The sequence below is a fragment of the Jaculus jaculus genome, chromosome 5 (genome assembly GCF_020740685.1).
Source record: "Jaculus jaculus isolate mJacJac1 chromosome 5, mJacJac1.mat.Y.cur, whole genome shotgun sequence".
Taxonomy (NCBI): Eukaryota; Metazoa; Chordata; class Mammalia; order Rodentia; family Dipodidae; genus Jaculus; species Jaculus jaculus.
Window position 1 is genome coordinate 23347809 of NC_059106.1, and position 14042 is coordinate 23361850.

Below are 14042 nucleotides of genomic sequence, written 5' to 3' on the forward strand. Positions count from 1 at the left end.
CGTGGTGGCGCATGCCTTTAATCCCAGCACTTGGTAGGTAGAGGTAGGAGGATCGCCAAGAGTTTGAGGCCACCCTGAGACTACATAGTGAATTCCAAGTCAGCCTGAGCCAGAGTGAGACCCTACCTTGAAAAACAAACAAACAAAAAAAGAATAAAAGTTCAGCTGTGCACCATGGCACACGTCTCTAACTTCAGCACTTGGAAGGCTGAGGCAGGAATGAGAGTACCAGGACAGCCTGGGTGAGACCCTGTCCCTGACTAAGTTCAAATTAAAATCTGGCAATATCCAGTATTAGCAAAAGTGAAGAGCATGAGAGAGCCTAAGTGGAGGAAATAGGCATCCAAATGGGTACTATTCTTGGTAACAATATGGCAATATTTAGTAAAGATAAAAACACATACCTTTCAATTCAGCAATTTCATTCATAGGCAGGTTCTCTAAGAAACTTCTCACATCTGTGCCCAGGAGAACTGTAAAAGAATATTTAACAGCATTTGTTAATTTAAAAAAACAAACAAAAGAAGCCAGGCATTGTGGGATAGGCCTTTCAACCCAGCACTGGGGAGGCAGAAGTAGGAAGAATGCAGTGAGTTTGAGGCAACCCTAAGACTACATAGTGAATTCCAAGTTAGCCTAGGCTAGAATGAAACCCAATCACAAAGAAAAAAAAGAGTGGGCTGGAGAGATGGCTTAGCGGTTAGGCACTTGCCTGTGAAGCCTAAGGACCCCAGTTCAAGGCTTGATTCTCCAGGACCCAGGTTAGCCAGATGCACAAGGGGGCACATGCATCTGGAGTTCATTTACAGTGGCTCTCTATCTATCTATCTCTATCTGCCTCTTTCTCTCTCTCTGTCACTCTCAAATAAATAAATAAAAATGAACAAAAATATTTTTTATAAATGAAACAATTAACTGCCCATCAATAGGAAGATGGGTAAATGGCAGCATAATCATGTAGTAGAAATCCCAAGCAAAAGCTGGGCATGATGGCACATCCTTGTTATCCAAGAACCCGAGAGACTGAAAGAGGAGTACCACAAGTTCAATGTCACTAAGCTTCATAGAGAGTTCAAGGTCATCATGGGATACACAGTGAGAAATGAGGGGACTGAAGAAATGGCTTAGCAGTTGTAGCATTTGCCTGCGAAGCCTAAGGACTCAGGTTCGATTCCCCAGGACCCACATAAGCCAGATGCACAAGAGGGCATATGTGTCTGGAGTTCCTATGCAGTGGCTAGAGACCCTGGTGTGCCCCTTCTCTCTTTCTCTCTATCTGTCTCTTTCTCCCTCATAAATAAAGAAATAATTTTTTAAAAAATATAAAAAATGAAAGCACTCGGAACTTCTCCTTCCCCTCAAAGCGAAGCAGTCCTCCAAAACACAGCCACATGCACAACTCACCCCACCCTCTACCCCTGGGCATAGAGTTGAACAAATTAACTTAATGGTAAGACCCTACTGCTGAAGACATCATATGCTATTGGTACGGAATATGGAGAGACCTGACTGGAATCTGGAAGAGAGTCAGTCCCTAGACAGCTTGTCTAGTGCCAGAAAGGAGCTACATGAGCAACATGGGAAAATGACCAACAATAGTCTAAACTACTCAGCAGCAAACAACTTGACATGATGCTCACACAAGTGTACTAGTGGCACACAGCCATGGTAGGTAACCAACCACTCTTGAATTGGCTCAGTGGAACAGAACCCATAGCTGGAACTGGGAAACCAGTCAGAACCATATCCAAACAGACAAGTCCACTCACCAATATCAAGCTCCCACCAATCTTGGGTTACAAGAGGGTCTACACTATTAAATTCCCTCTAAAATAAGTTATCCCATTTATATGATGACTTCACTCAGAATTTGCTTCTCTTTTCAAGATAGATGCAGAACATTAGGAGAGATTCAGCCCCATCGCACCTCACCAGGGGCCCATAGAGTATTTGGGGAAGTGAGTAAGAGTGTTGCTTTCTTGGTGTACCTAGTACAAGCACAAAGGTGAAGGAGATAGACAGAGAATAGCTAACTCCTACTGAACCAGAGATCCAGAGACACAGATGCTCCCAAGACTTCATCACTGAAGTAGACCTAAAACGAACCCCAAGTGACTAAGGGAAATTCACAGAAGAGGGGGTGGAAAGATTGTTAGAGCCACAAGTTGGGACATTATCCACAGAGACATTGTCCCTTACCCATAACTGATGGCTAACCCCAAAATGCACAACCCACAATCCCCAATGAGGAGGGTCCCTTCAGAGGGGGGCGGAGGCTAACAATGGTACCAACATGGCTGTTTACACACTGAATATGTACATAACTAATAAAGAAAAAAATAAGTTGAGCAAAGAAAAAAACCCAAGTAAAACATGTGTTATGGAAAATGTTTACATTTACTTATATTCTGTTTTAAAAACATAGAATGTGGTCAATGTTATATAAACAGCACAATGCTCTGTAGTTATCATAAGAATTTCATGTACCCAGGGATAAATTCTATGGTGTTGATTTTATTTTTTAATTGGCTATATAATTTCATTAGGCAAATTTCTAATAATTTTGTATATGATTTTTTTTTCATGAAAATATACAACCATACAAATAAAAAAAAAAAAAATCAACCCTCCTACCTACCAGTATGTGACTGGTAAAATGGGGAGAATGCCTTAGAGAGCTAGCCAGTGGACTTTGAAAAGTTAACATATGGGAACCATGAAGTACTTTGGGCAGTGCACATGGGAGGCTGAGGGGCTTCCACACTATTCTACTGGGTAAGACAGCCCTGAACATTAAAGACAACTCACACAGGCAGTAGCAGAAGACAAGGCCCGGCACCATGAGATGAGTCAAACACACCAGAAGTGAACAGCTCAGACAAGACCAGACAGGCTGACAGACGTGTGTCTTGGGAAACTGTTTTAAAATTGTAGGCTGGCTTTTGTTACTTAAAAAAAGTTGCCCACATGCTGTACTGGAACAGGTAAAGTTAATTTAAAACTACAAATCTGTGCAGACATAGTGGCAAGTCTCTGTGACCCCCACACTCAGGAGGCTGAGACAGAAAGACATTGAGATCTTGACCAGCTTGAGCTACACAGTAAGAATCTGCCTCAAATGATGAATCAATAAGTGAGTTAACAAATGAATGTCCAAACTTGCATTAATATCTAATTTTGGTTAACAGTGTATCATCTACAAGCTTCCTCAGAAACTTGTTGGTGTTCTACTCAGTAACTAAACAACAGCTACTATTAGAAGGAAACTATGATTCAATTTGCCTTTATAATAATGGGAAATACACTTCATTAGCTTAGAGAGGCAGTTTAGAAAGCAAATAAACATTAAAGATTATAAAATCCAACATTTTCCCCAAAAGGTTTAATCTACTTGAAAAAAAATTGTATCTGACCAGGTTTAAAAGGTGTTGATCAAATAAACAGAGAAATCAATGCTAATAAACTTAGGGACTATTGCAGTCAGACTCGCATTGCTGGCAAAATCACCTAACCAAGAGCAGCTTTGGGGAAAAAGGGGCTTTATTTTGGCTTATAAACTCGAAGAGAAGCTCCATAATGGCAGGGAAAAATGATGGCATAAGCAGAGGGTGGGCATCACCACCTGGCCAATATAAGGCGGACAACAGGAACAGGAAAGTGTACCAAACACTGGCATGGGAAAACTGGCTATAACACCCATAATCCTGCCCCCAGCAATACACTCCCTCCAGGTGTTAATTCCCAAATCTCCATGAGCTGGGAACCTAGCATTCAGAACATCTAAGTTTAAGGGGGACACCTGAATCAAACCACCACAGAGACAAAATCAGAAAGATATTCAAACATGTAAGATAATGAAGGGTTCCTTTCGGGGGGGGGGGGGGTGCGCATATGTTGATGTGTGCACATGTAAATGTCTAAGAACAACTTCAAAGGATTTTTCTTCTCTTTCCAACTTGCTTGAAACAGGGCCTCCCTTGTGACTCTCCCAGCCCCCTGCTGTGTGAGCACCAGGGCAACTGGCCCAAGTGGCTCCTGGCTCCATCTCTCACTGTACCAGGTATGGTGGGATTACAGATGTGTGTGACATTTGCCACTTTGCATCCAGCTTTACATGAGTGCTGCGGAATTGCACTCAGGCTGGCAAGCTTGCAAACAAGTGCCTTTAACAGCCCTAAGGACTATGTTATTAATTATAAAGGTTCAAAATTGTACAGAAACTAATTTTAGCCAAGTATAGCTAGCATATCCCTATAAATCAGCACTCAGGGACTGGGACAGGACGATCCTGAGTTTGAGGCCAGCTTGGGCTATGCCGCTCCAGGCCAACAGGGGAGGGAAGGAAAGGAGGAGGAAGGGAATGAGGAAGAGAGGGAAAAGAGCAAGAGGGTAAGGGACAGGGATGGAGAATTTTCCCCATATTATGTATGTATGTATGTATGTATGTATGTATATATGTGTGTGTATGTATGTATACACACACACACACATAGTATATATGTATAAACTGAATAAATCCCAATCAGAACACAAGAAAGATGCTTGTGGAACATGACACAACTATTCTTTGAAGAATCTGTGAGCAGGCTAGGGAGATGATCCCGTAGATAAAGCACTTGTCATGTAAGCATGAGTGCCTGGTTTTGGATCTTGAGTACCCCTTTGTAAAGCTGGGTGAGTGGTGCTAGCATATGTAATACCAGCACACTTTACCACAAGAAGGAAGGTGGAGACAGGAATGTCCACAGGCCAGCTAGCCTGGCAAATGCAGTAGTGAACAAGAAACTGTGCCTCAAGCAAGGTGGAAAATGAGAACCAGCACCAGAAGTTGTCCTCTGACCTCTGCATATGGTCCCATGGCATGCGCACTTAAACACACACAGATGACCACACATACACAGACATACGTGAATCTGTACCAATTGCCAACAAATCGTCAACCCAAACACTCTGGAAGTGCATACAGATGGACATTCAAGAGACATATTGTCTTTCCCCGAAGTGTTTCCAATAGAATCCATCCAATTGTCCACCACTGAAGAACTGGTGCAGTACATTATGTCAGAACTAGTCACATTAACAAGTGATTTGCATCTATGGAGCTTGCCATGGTTAAGTGACTCCCTCACTTAAGCCATAAGGTTTACTGTACTGGAAACCTGGTCGCAGTGTGGTGATGGGAGACGGTATTAGGACCCCATCTGGAGCTCACTGGTAGAATACATGCTGAGCACATAGGAGGCCCTGGGTTAAATTCCTAGCACCACACAGTCACACTTGCTATTACTGAATGGCAACAAATAAGTTCAAAAGCACTCGCACTTGGGATGTCAGAAGCATGCCCAGGAGGAGTCTGAACTTGCTTGAGATGGCATGAAAGGCTTTCCACGCTCAGCCCCTCCCTGACTCTGATGGCATTTGTCATCAGCACAGCCTACTTCTCACATGTCCCTCCAGCAGCAACAGCAAGAGACAGCTCTAGGCTTCCCACACAGACACCAAGGCTGTGTCACACACCCATCCACCCTCAGACTCTCCACTCGCCAATGAATACACCCTTCGAGACTCAAGCCAAGGACCACCTTCCGTGGGCCATTTCCACGTTCAGCTCCTCCTCCCCCAGCCTGAGCTGTGGGCCCTTTCAAGGGGTCTGGCCCACATCTCCTAAAGGAAAACATGGTCTTTTTTTTTTTTTCTAGATCCAGTAACTTGCATTATATGAAATACATCACAGGCCACATATGGCACTGAGGAGCAAAGCTGAGAAAAACTTGAATTCTTCTTTTCCCAAGATGGCATTCTTGAGGATGGCACCCAAGTCTGAATCCAATGCATGTGTACCCACACATGAACATGCACACACACAAACATAAACATGAAAAAATTTAAATATCCACAAAATGGGAAGTTTTGACAGCAATTCAAATTTCTTAATAATCATTCACAGGTTCAATATAATGTGAGACACGGGTGTATCTTAATGCACAGGACACTGGGTAGGGTTTTGCAAAGTGAAAGGGCCCAGGGCTTAGGAAGGTCTTTAAACTTCCCCACCTAAAAAACTTGTCCTGGCCTGTGCCTTCTGGAGCTCCTGGTTCCCTGGCTCCTGGGCAGCTAGCTCGGCACCCTGTCCTGGATCCTCCCTGAAAACTGAGGGCTGCTTCCTGGCCCAATCACTGGCATGGCATGGCAGCTGTAAACCCATACAACTGGGATGTGCTTCCAGGCTCCAGTTCTCTGGGCCTGTGGTGGAAATTCAGCTACCAAGGCAGGCTGCTACCAGGCTCCCTTTATCATTGGCCCTGATGGCACAACTTCCCAAGCTGGCTCCTTTCCAGTGGCCACGTTCCCAGCGAAGGATCACACAGTAACCAGGCTAGCTCCCCAGGCTTCTGACACTGCCAGCCCACATTATGGTTAAGTACAAAATATGCATACTCACATCGAGCTTGATTGTTGACTTTACAGAGCTTTCTATCAGCTCAAAAAAAAAAAAAAAAAAAAAAAAACCACCACATAACTAGGGTTGATTCTGGCTACTTGTCAGCTCTGGTCTAGAAAGTTGGCTGCAAAGAGTGAATTACCAAATCTCTAACCACCATTGCTACAGGAAATACAGGGCTTGGTTCTTGGAACCTCTGCTCACAACCGTTTAATCAATCTATCAAAACATACTATCGCATCATGCGTGTTTCCGTTGAAAGATACTGTTAGGCTAGTACGGTCGATTCGTAACATGGAATGCACACTCAACAACATGCAGCTCCTGCCTGGGCAGAGCTGCCTAATGCCCTATTTCCTCTGGAAGGCATATTGTGGCTGTCCTGCATTTAAGAACACTTGAGAACACCAGTTCTACACCCAAGGGCAATATGTACAGCAAAATCCCCAAGAGTAAGATAGGGTTGAGGAGATGACTCGGCAGTTAAGAGCACTTGCCGTGCAAGCATGAGGACCCGAGTTTGCTTCACAGCGTCCACGTAAAAAAAAAGCTGGGCCTGGAGAGATGGCTTAGTGGTTAAGCAATTGCCTGTGAAGCCTAAGGACCCCAGTTCAAGGCTCAATTTCCCCAGGACCCACGTTAGCCAGATGCACAAGAGGACACATACGTCTGGAGTTCTTTTGCAGTGGCTGGAGGCCCTGGTGCACCCATTCTCTCTCTCTTTCTCTCTCTGTCACTCTCAGATAAATAAAATTTAAAAAAAAAAAAAAGCTGGGCGTGGTCTCACATGCCAGTATCCCAGCACTGAGGAAGGGCAGAGCCAGGAGGATTGTTGGGCTTTCCTGGTCAGTGAGCCTAACCGAATAAGGAGCTCTGGGTTCAGAGAGAGACTGTCTCAGGGAAGAAAGGCAGAAGAGCAACAGAGGACAGCTGGTATTTCTCTCTGGCATCACACAGGTGAACATGTGACATGCATAGTTGAATATACAATGCACACAAGATGAAATGATGAATGAACAGCCTATAAACTGAGTGCTTGTTTATAGCAAAGGATCTGAAATATGAAAGAAAAGCATCACCCTGCCGGTCCTGGGCTGAGAAAGTGAGTATTGGGTGACCTACAATGATCACTGCTCTCGACATGTCTGTAACTGACTGAGAAAGAACTCGGAGTATTGCTTTTTCATGTGAGCAATGGATACAATTTACTAGGTGAGTTTGCAAATACAGTATCTACAGAACATGGATTTATCTTACCAAGATAATAGCACATCTGTTATCATCTTCTTGTTGCTGACACAAAGCACCTGACCCAAAGCAGTTACAGGAAGAAAGGGTTTATTTCATCTTACACACTCAAGGAGAAGCCCCATGATGGCAGGGGGCACAGTGGCACAAGCAGAGGCTGGACATCACCTCCTGACCAGCATCAGGTGGACAACAGTAGCAGGAGAATGTGTCAAACACTGGCAAGGAGAAGTTGGCTGTAACACCCATAAGCCTACCTCCAACTACACACCACCCTAGGACTGCCAATTCCCCAAATGCTACCACATGGCAACCTAGCATTTAGAACACATGAGTTTATGAGTGACACCTAATTCACACCACTGCAACATCGGACTTCTAGTATTTGTCTTGCTTTGACTTGCCTTTGTGAGTCAGGATCTAACCATGTTGCACAACTTGGTCAGAATCATCAAGAAGACAAATGACAACAAATGCTAGTGAGGATGTGGGGAAAAGAAAGCCTTATAGTCCAGACACTAAGGAAATCAGAATGGAGGTTCCTGAAACAGTAAAAGTAGAATTACCTGGGCATGGTGGCACACACCTTTAATCCCAGCACTTGGGAGGCAGAGGTAGGTGGATCACCCTGAGTTTGAGGCCACCCTGAGACTACATAATGAGTTCCAGGTCAGCCTGGACTAGAGCGAGACCCTACCTTGAAAAAACAAATAATACTAAAAATAATAAAATAAAATAAACAGTAAAAGTAGAACTGATTTATGTTCCAGCTATACCACTCCTTAGGCAAATGACTACAAGCAGCAAAATCACCAAACAATAAAGATACCTGCACATATTTACTGCAGTGCCACTTAGCACAGCCAAGTTATGCTACCAGCCAAGTTGCACACCCACCAAGAAAGTGTGTGTGTGTGTGTGTGTGTGTGTGTGTATGTGAGAGAGAGAGAGAGAGAGAGTGTGTGTGTGTTATTTAGTTCTCTAACAAATGAAAATCACAATGTTTGCAGGAAAATGGATGGAATTGCAAGACTCGAAGACAAACATCACATGCTTTCTCTTCTATGCAGAATCTGTATTTTTTAAAAAGACATGAGAGTAGAAAGGGCACTATTTAGGAAAAGGGGACAGTAGTACAGGTGGGGATGAGTGGGGGTGACTTTGATAAAAGTAAATACAATACATGCATGAAATGTCATATGAACCCCATTCTTTTGTACAGTATTTCCTAAAGTGAGGAAAATAACAGAAGTTTTAAGTGCAAGCAGAGCTCCAAAGCACGGAGACAGCGGACTTGGGAATCAGGACAGTGCACTAGCTGTCTTTACACAACAGGCAGTCTCCGAGAAAGGGAATGGATTGTCAGTTCTTCTTTAAGCTTCTTTATTTTCTAAGTTAGTATAAAAGTGATGGGTTTCATAACATTTTCACATATGTGTCATTGTACTGGGTTATATTCCCCTCTCGCGGTGCCCCCCCCACTCCATCCCCTCTGCTCCTCTCCTGCTGGGCTCCTTACCATCCCCACCCTCATGCCCCTTCCGCTTTCATGCCACATATACCCATTACTCCCTTTCGTCCCTTCCCCCTGAAGATGTCCTCCTCTCCTCATGGTCCCCTTCTATTTTCATGGCACATACATACCCTCTACTCAGCATAAAAAAAAATATGCAGTGTTTGAATTTTTGAGCCTGACTTGTACTTTTCTAACATAATGATCCCCAGCTGCATCTACTTTCCTGTAAATATGATTTCATTTTTCCTTACGGCTGAGTAAAATTCCATTCTCTTATACATACCACATTTTCTCTACGCACTTGTTTAATGGCCATCGGGGCTGGTTCTATTTCTATTTCTCAGCTAGTGTGAATGTTGTGGTATGTTGCCTTACAGTGAAGAGAGAACCAAGCAGGCTATGGCTGGGTAACTCCACTCTCCACTCTCCACTACTGATTTCCATAGTGGCTGCACCAGTTTATAATCCCATCCAAAGAAAATAAGGGTTTTCTTTCTCATTTCTTTTCTGATTTTTTTTTTTTTTTTTTTTTTGAGGTACAGTCTTGCTCTAATCTTAGGCTGGCCTTTAATTCACAGCGATCCTCCTACCTCCGTCTACCCAGTGCTGGGATTAAAGGCATGTACTTTTTTTTTTTTAAACTTAAGAACATACTTTGTATGGATACATCATGTGTTGGTACCATCTTTTCCCTCCTTCTTTCCCCCATTCTGCTGGGATCCTCCTCAGTAGGGTTGCTGGTATTCCCCATGGGGTTGTGGGTCATGCATTGTGGGAGCAGTGATCAGTTGTTGGGGGGAGGCAATGCCTCTGGGCATGATGTCTCAACCTGTGCCTCCCACAATTTTCCATTCCCTCTTCTGCAAAATTCCCTGACCCTTGGTGGGTGAGTTTTAAGTCTGCTTTAGTGATGAGCTCTTAGGAGCCTCTGGTTCTCTTGAGGATAGCCACCCTGACTGGAGTGAGATTAAATAAATCTCAAAGTAGTTTCAATTTGCACTTCCTTAAGTGGCTAAGGATTTGAATATTTTTCAAATATTTACAGGCCATGTATATTTTTTCTGTTGAGTGTTTACAACTCGATTACTAAAGAGATGGTTTGTCTTTTCAGTCTTTAATTTTTGCAGTTCTTCATATTTCCCAGGCATCAATCCTTATACAATGCATAGTTGGCAAAGACTTTCTCATTCTCTATTTCTTCACTCCGATGGTTGTTTTCCTTTGCTGTGCACAAGAGTTTTCATTCATTGTCACCAATTTGTCAGTTTCTGGGATTATTTCTTGTCTTGGGGTCCCTCTCACAAAGGCCTTGACTATACCTGTGTCTAAAAGTGTTTTCTCTATGCGTTCCTCTAACAGTTTCCAAGTTTCAGACCTTACATTAAGGTCTCTGGTCCATTTTGAATTTTGTGAGAGATCTAGATCTGTTCAATGTCCTACACATGTCTATCCAGTCTTCCCAGCACCATTTGTTGAAGAAGCTGTATTTTTGACAATGTATGTTTTGAACACATTATCAAAATTTGGGGCTGGAGAGATGGCTCAGTGGCTAAAGGTGCTTTCTTGCAAAGCCTTACAGCCTAGGTTCAACTCCCTAGTAGCCATATAAATCCAGATGCAAATGTGGCAAGTGCATCTGGAATTCATTTGCAGAGGCAGGAAACCCTGATGTGTATCTTTCTCTCAAATAAAAAGATTTTTTAATTAGGTTGTTATAGCTGTGTGGGTTTATTTCTGGGTTCTCTATTTTATTGTACTGCTCTGCACTGGTCTGATTTTTAATAGATTCCAGCAGGGAAACATTTTGAAAACCTGAACTATTTCATAAAGTTTCACTTATTACTAAAGGGAGAAGAAAATTTTGTTCCAAACGTGATCTCAGTAATAATGAAAAATTAAAATCTCATTAATGTGATGGGGAAAAAAGGATAACAAGAATTTTATTTTAAAAGCATGACTGAAAATTTAAAACTAAGCCAAGCATGCAGTCTATAACTTGTTATCCCAGCAGTTGTGAGGCCGAAGCAGAAAAATGGAGATTTGAGGTCAGCCTGGGCTACACAAAAATTCTGAGGCCCAAATAGGTCACATGGTGGGACCTTATCTCAAAAAACTAAAATAACAACAAAATATAAACTAAGCAGATAATAAACTTATAAACAGAGACAGTGTGAGAATCAAACACTTGAAGAGTTTTTGCCCTTTTTAGTGTATGTGCATAATACCAACTAAAGTGTCATTATTCTAGAAAAGCTCCGCAGGTAGAAGGCTTGCTTCGTAAGCATGAGGACCAGAGTTGACTGCCCAGTACTCATGGAAATACTTGGAAATTGATAGAGAAGCACACAGAGAAAACAATTCAAGAGATAGGCATAGCCAAGGACTCTGTGAGGAGGACCACAATGACATACAAAATAATCCCAGAAAGTGACAAATGGGATAATATATAATTACACAGTTTAAAACAGTAAAATCTACCTGTTGGAATTCACACACAGGTTCAAAATAAATATGAGCTAACTTGAACAACTACACACCTGATCCCCCATGCGACCATCACATTGCCTTGTGACCTGAGCAGCTGAGAATGGGTCATCATGCCACGTTAAGTAAGCCTGAGATCCCTGATCATGCCTTGAGCCTTCCACCTGCTGATGCCAACACCCACAGCTCCACAGACTCGTCCTGGCTGTGACCTTCCATCTGAGGCAAATGAACAAAACCATCACCTTCTCCCTAGTAAAGACACTCAGGTTGGCAGATTGTTCCAAACCTGGGAGAGACAAGATCGCTCATGTTCCTTCTTAAAGAAGGCATACTGAACATGCAGCCAATTTTCCTTGACCCCCAATCATCAAACAGTCAGACTGCTGAGCAATGTGTCGAGTCTCTTCCACTCTGGCAGGTACTCCAAGCAGAGGCGCTAGCTCTGAAGCAGCCTTCAAGGATGCTGGCCTCCGGAGCGGCCCAGCAAGACAGAGATGGAATCTCCCACCAGCATGGGGAACAAGCCTGTTTCCTATCAATAGATAGTATCTCCCACCAGGGATAAGTTGCTTGTTGCCCTTATAAAGCTTTTAGATTACCTAAATTTGGGGTTCTACAGTTGTAACACAGGTAAACTGCACATGTAGCAACCCCTGGGCCACCATGTCCTGACCTGTGAGATTTAGGGGAACTGACATGCATGAGAAGTTCATACTGTTTGTTCTACGAGGAGAGATAAGAGTCCTTGTCTCTGACCCAGAAGTCTCATGTCTTCCATCAACATCAGGTTTCATATTACTTAAAAATGAAGGGCTCAGGCTGGAGGGATGGCTTAGTGGTTAAGGCATTTGCCTGAAAAGCCAAAGTACCCAGGTTCGATTCCCCAGTGCCCACATTAGCCAGATGCACAAGGGGGCACACATGTCTGGAGTTTGTTTGCAGTGGCTGGAGGTCCTGGTGCACACATTTTCTCTCTCCCTCTCATTCTCTCATCTGTCAAATAAATAAATACATTTTTTAAAAAACTGAAGGGCTCCAACCCAGACACAAAGCCCTGAGTGTGCAGCAGCCATCTATGACACTGATGAAACTGCAGGAACTGATAGAAACATATAGCTTGTTAAAACACAAGAGCTACTAGCCTGTGGTGGTTATTGTAACTAGAGCTCTTAGGTTAGCAACTGGGAGATTAATCCGGAAATATTAATGTAATATCACAAGCCGACAAACAGCAGCTCCTTCCCCCAGCTTCTGGTTTTTCTTTTAACACGTGCATGCTGTTGGCTATGCCATGCGTACTGTATGATGTGGATAGGGTCACATTGTCTCTGCACCTGGATGGACCACAGAGAGGGACATGTGACAGACGTTTGCTCTGCCCCACCCATGTTGCCAGATGTGCTTCTCCCTGCTGTCTGGAAGAGATGCAGGTGGAGAAATGTTATTAGGACAAACTTCCCGTCATGTATTTCCAGTGGGTGGTTAGGATTTACAGCAGCTGACCCTGCCCTCAATGTCCCAAGCCTCTGTTACATAAAGTGACAACCTGGAGGCTCCCGAGTCAAAAGCCTGCCTTATCAGTGGTGTGTCATGATCCTCCTGTCAGCAAAATTTGGGGTTTACCCAACCAAGTTAAGTTTCTGGGGACTAGGTAGGTGGTCTCATGATGTCCAATCCCTTTTGGTGTGCATGTGTATGAATGCACCTCTGTGGGGTAACTGGAATGTACGAGACCAGAACCTTGTCAAAGGGGACCCAGAGAGCTGCCTTGCCCTTCTACCGCATGGGAACACAGGCAGAAGGTACCGTCTATGAACCAGAACACAGGCAGTCACCAGACACCAAACCTGCCAACTGCACCATCTTGGACTTCATAGCCTCCAGAACTCTATGTCTGGGTAGGGAGATGGCTCAGTGGGTAAAGTGCCTGTCATGCAAGCATGACAACCTGAGTTTTATCCCCAGTATGCACATTAAAAAGCTAGGTGTGGAGGTGCAGGCACCTGTGATCTCAGCAATGTGGAGCTAGAGAAAGGGAATCCCGGGGGTAAGCTGGCTAGCTAGTCTGAATCAGTGAGCTCTAGCTAGGGTCAATGAGATAGCTTTTCTCAAAGAAAGGACAGAGTGACTGAGGAACACACCTGATGTCCACCTCTAGTCTCCATAAGCACACGTACACACATGCACATGTAGCTATACACATGTACACACACACAAGCTGGTATTGCTTACAAGCCACCCAACTTTTTATTATGATGATTAGTTGAGAAAGAGAGAGAGAATGGGCATGCCAGGGCCTTCAGCTGCTGCAAACAAACTCCAGATGCATGTGTCCCCTTGTGTACAGGT

At 43.7% G+C, this 14042-nt stretch overlaps 1 protein-coding gene across 10 annotated transcripts in view; it reads right to left on the reverse strand.

Moving 5' to 3' along the window:
• Window positions 1–14042, reverse strand: part of C5H2orf76 (chromosome 5 C2orf76 homolog) — a 57611-nt gene that overhangs the window by 33243 nt on the left and 10326 nt on the right. For all 10 annotated transcript variants that reach the window (XM_045150269.1, XM_004659735.2, XM_045150264.1 and 7 more), the window contains exon 2: window positions 405–473. The gene's annotated coding sequence lies outside the window, so the exon portion shown is untranslated. The remainder of the gene's footprint in view (window positions 1–404; window positions 474–14042) is intronic.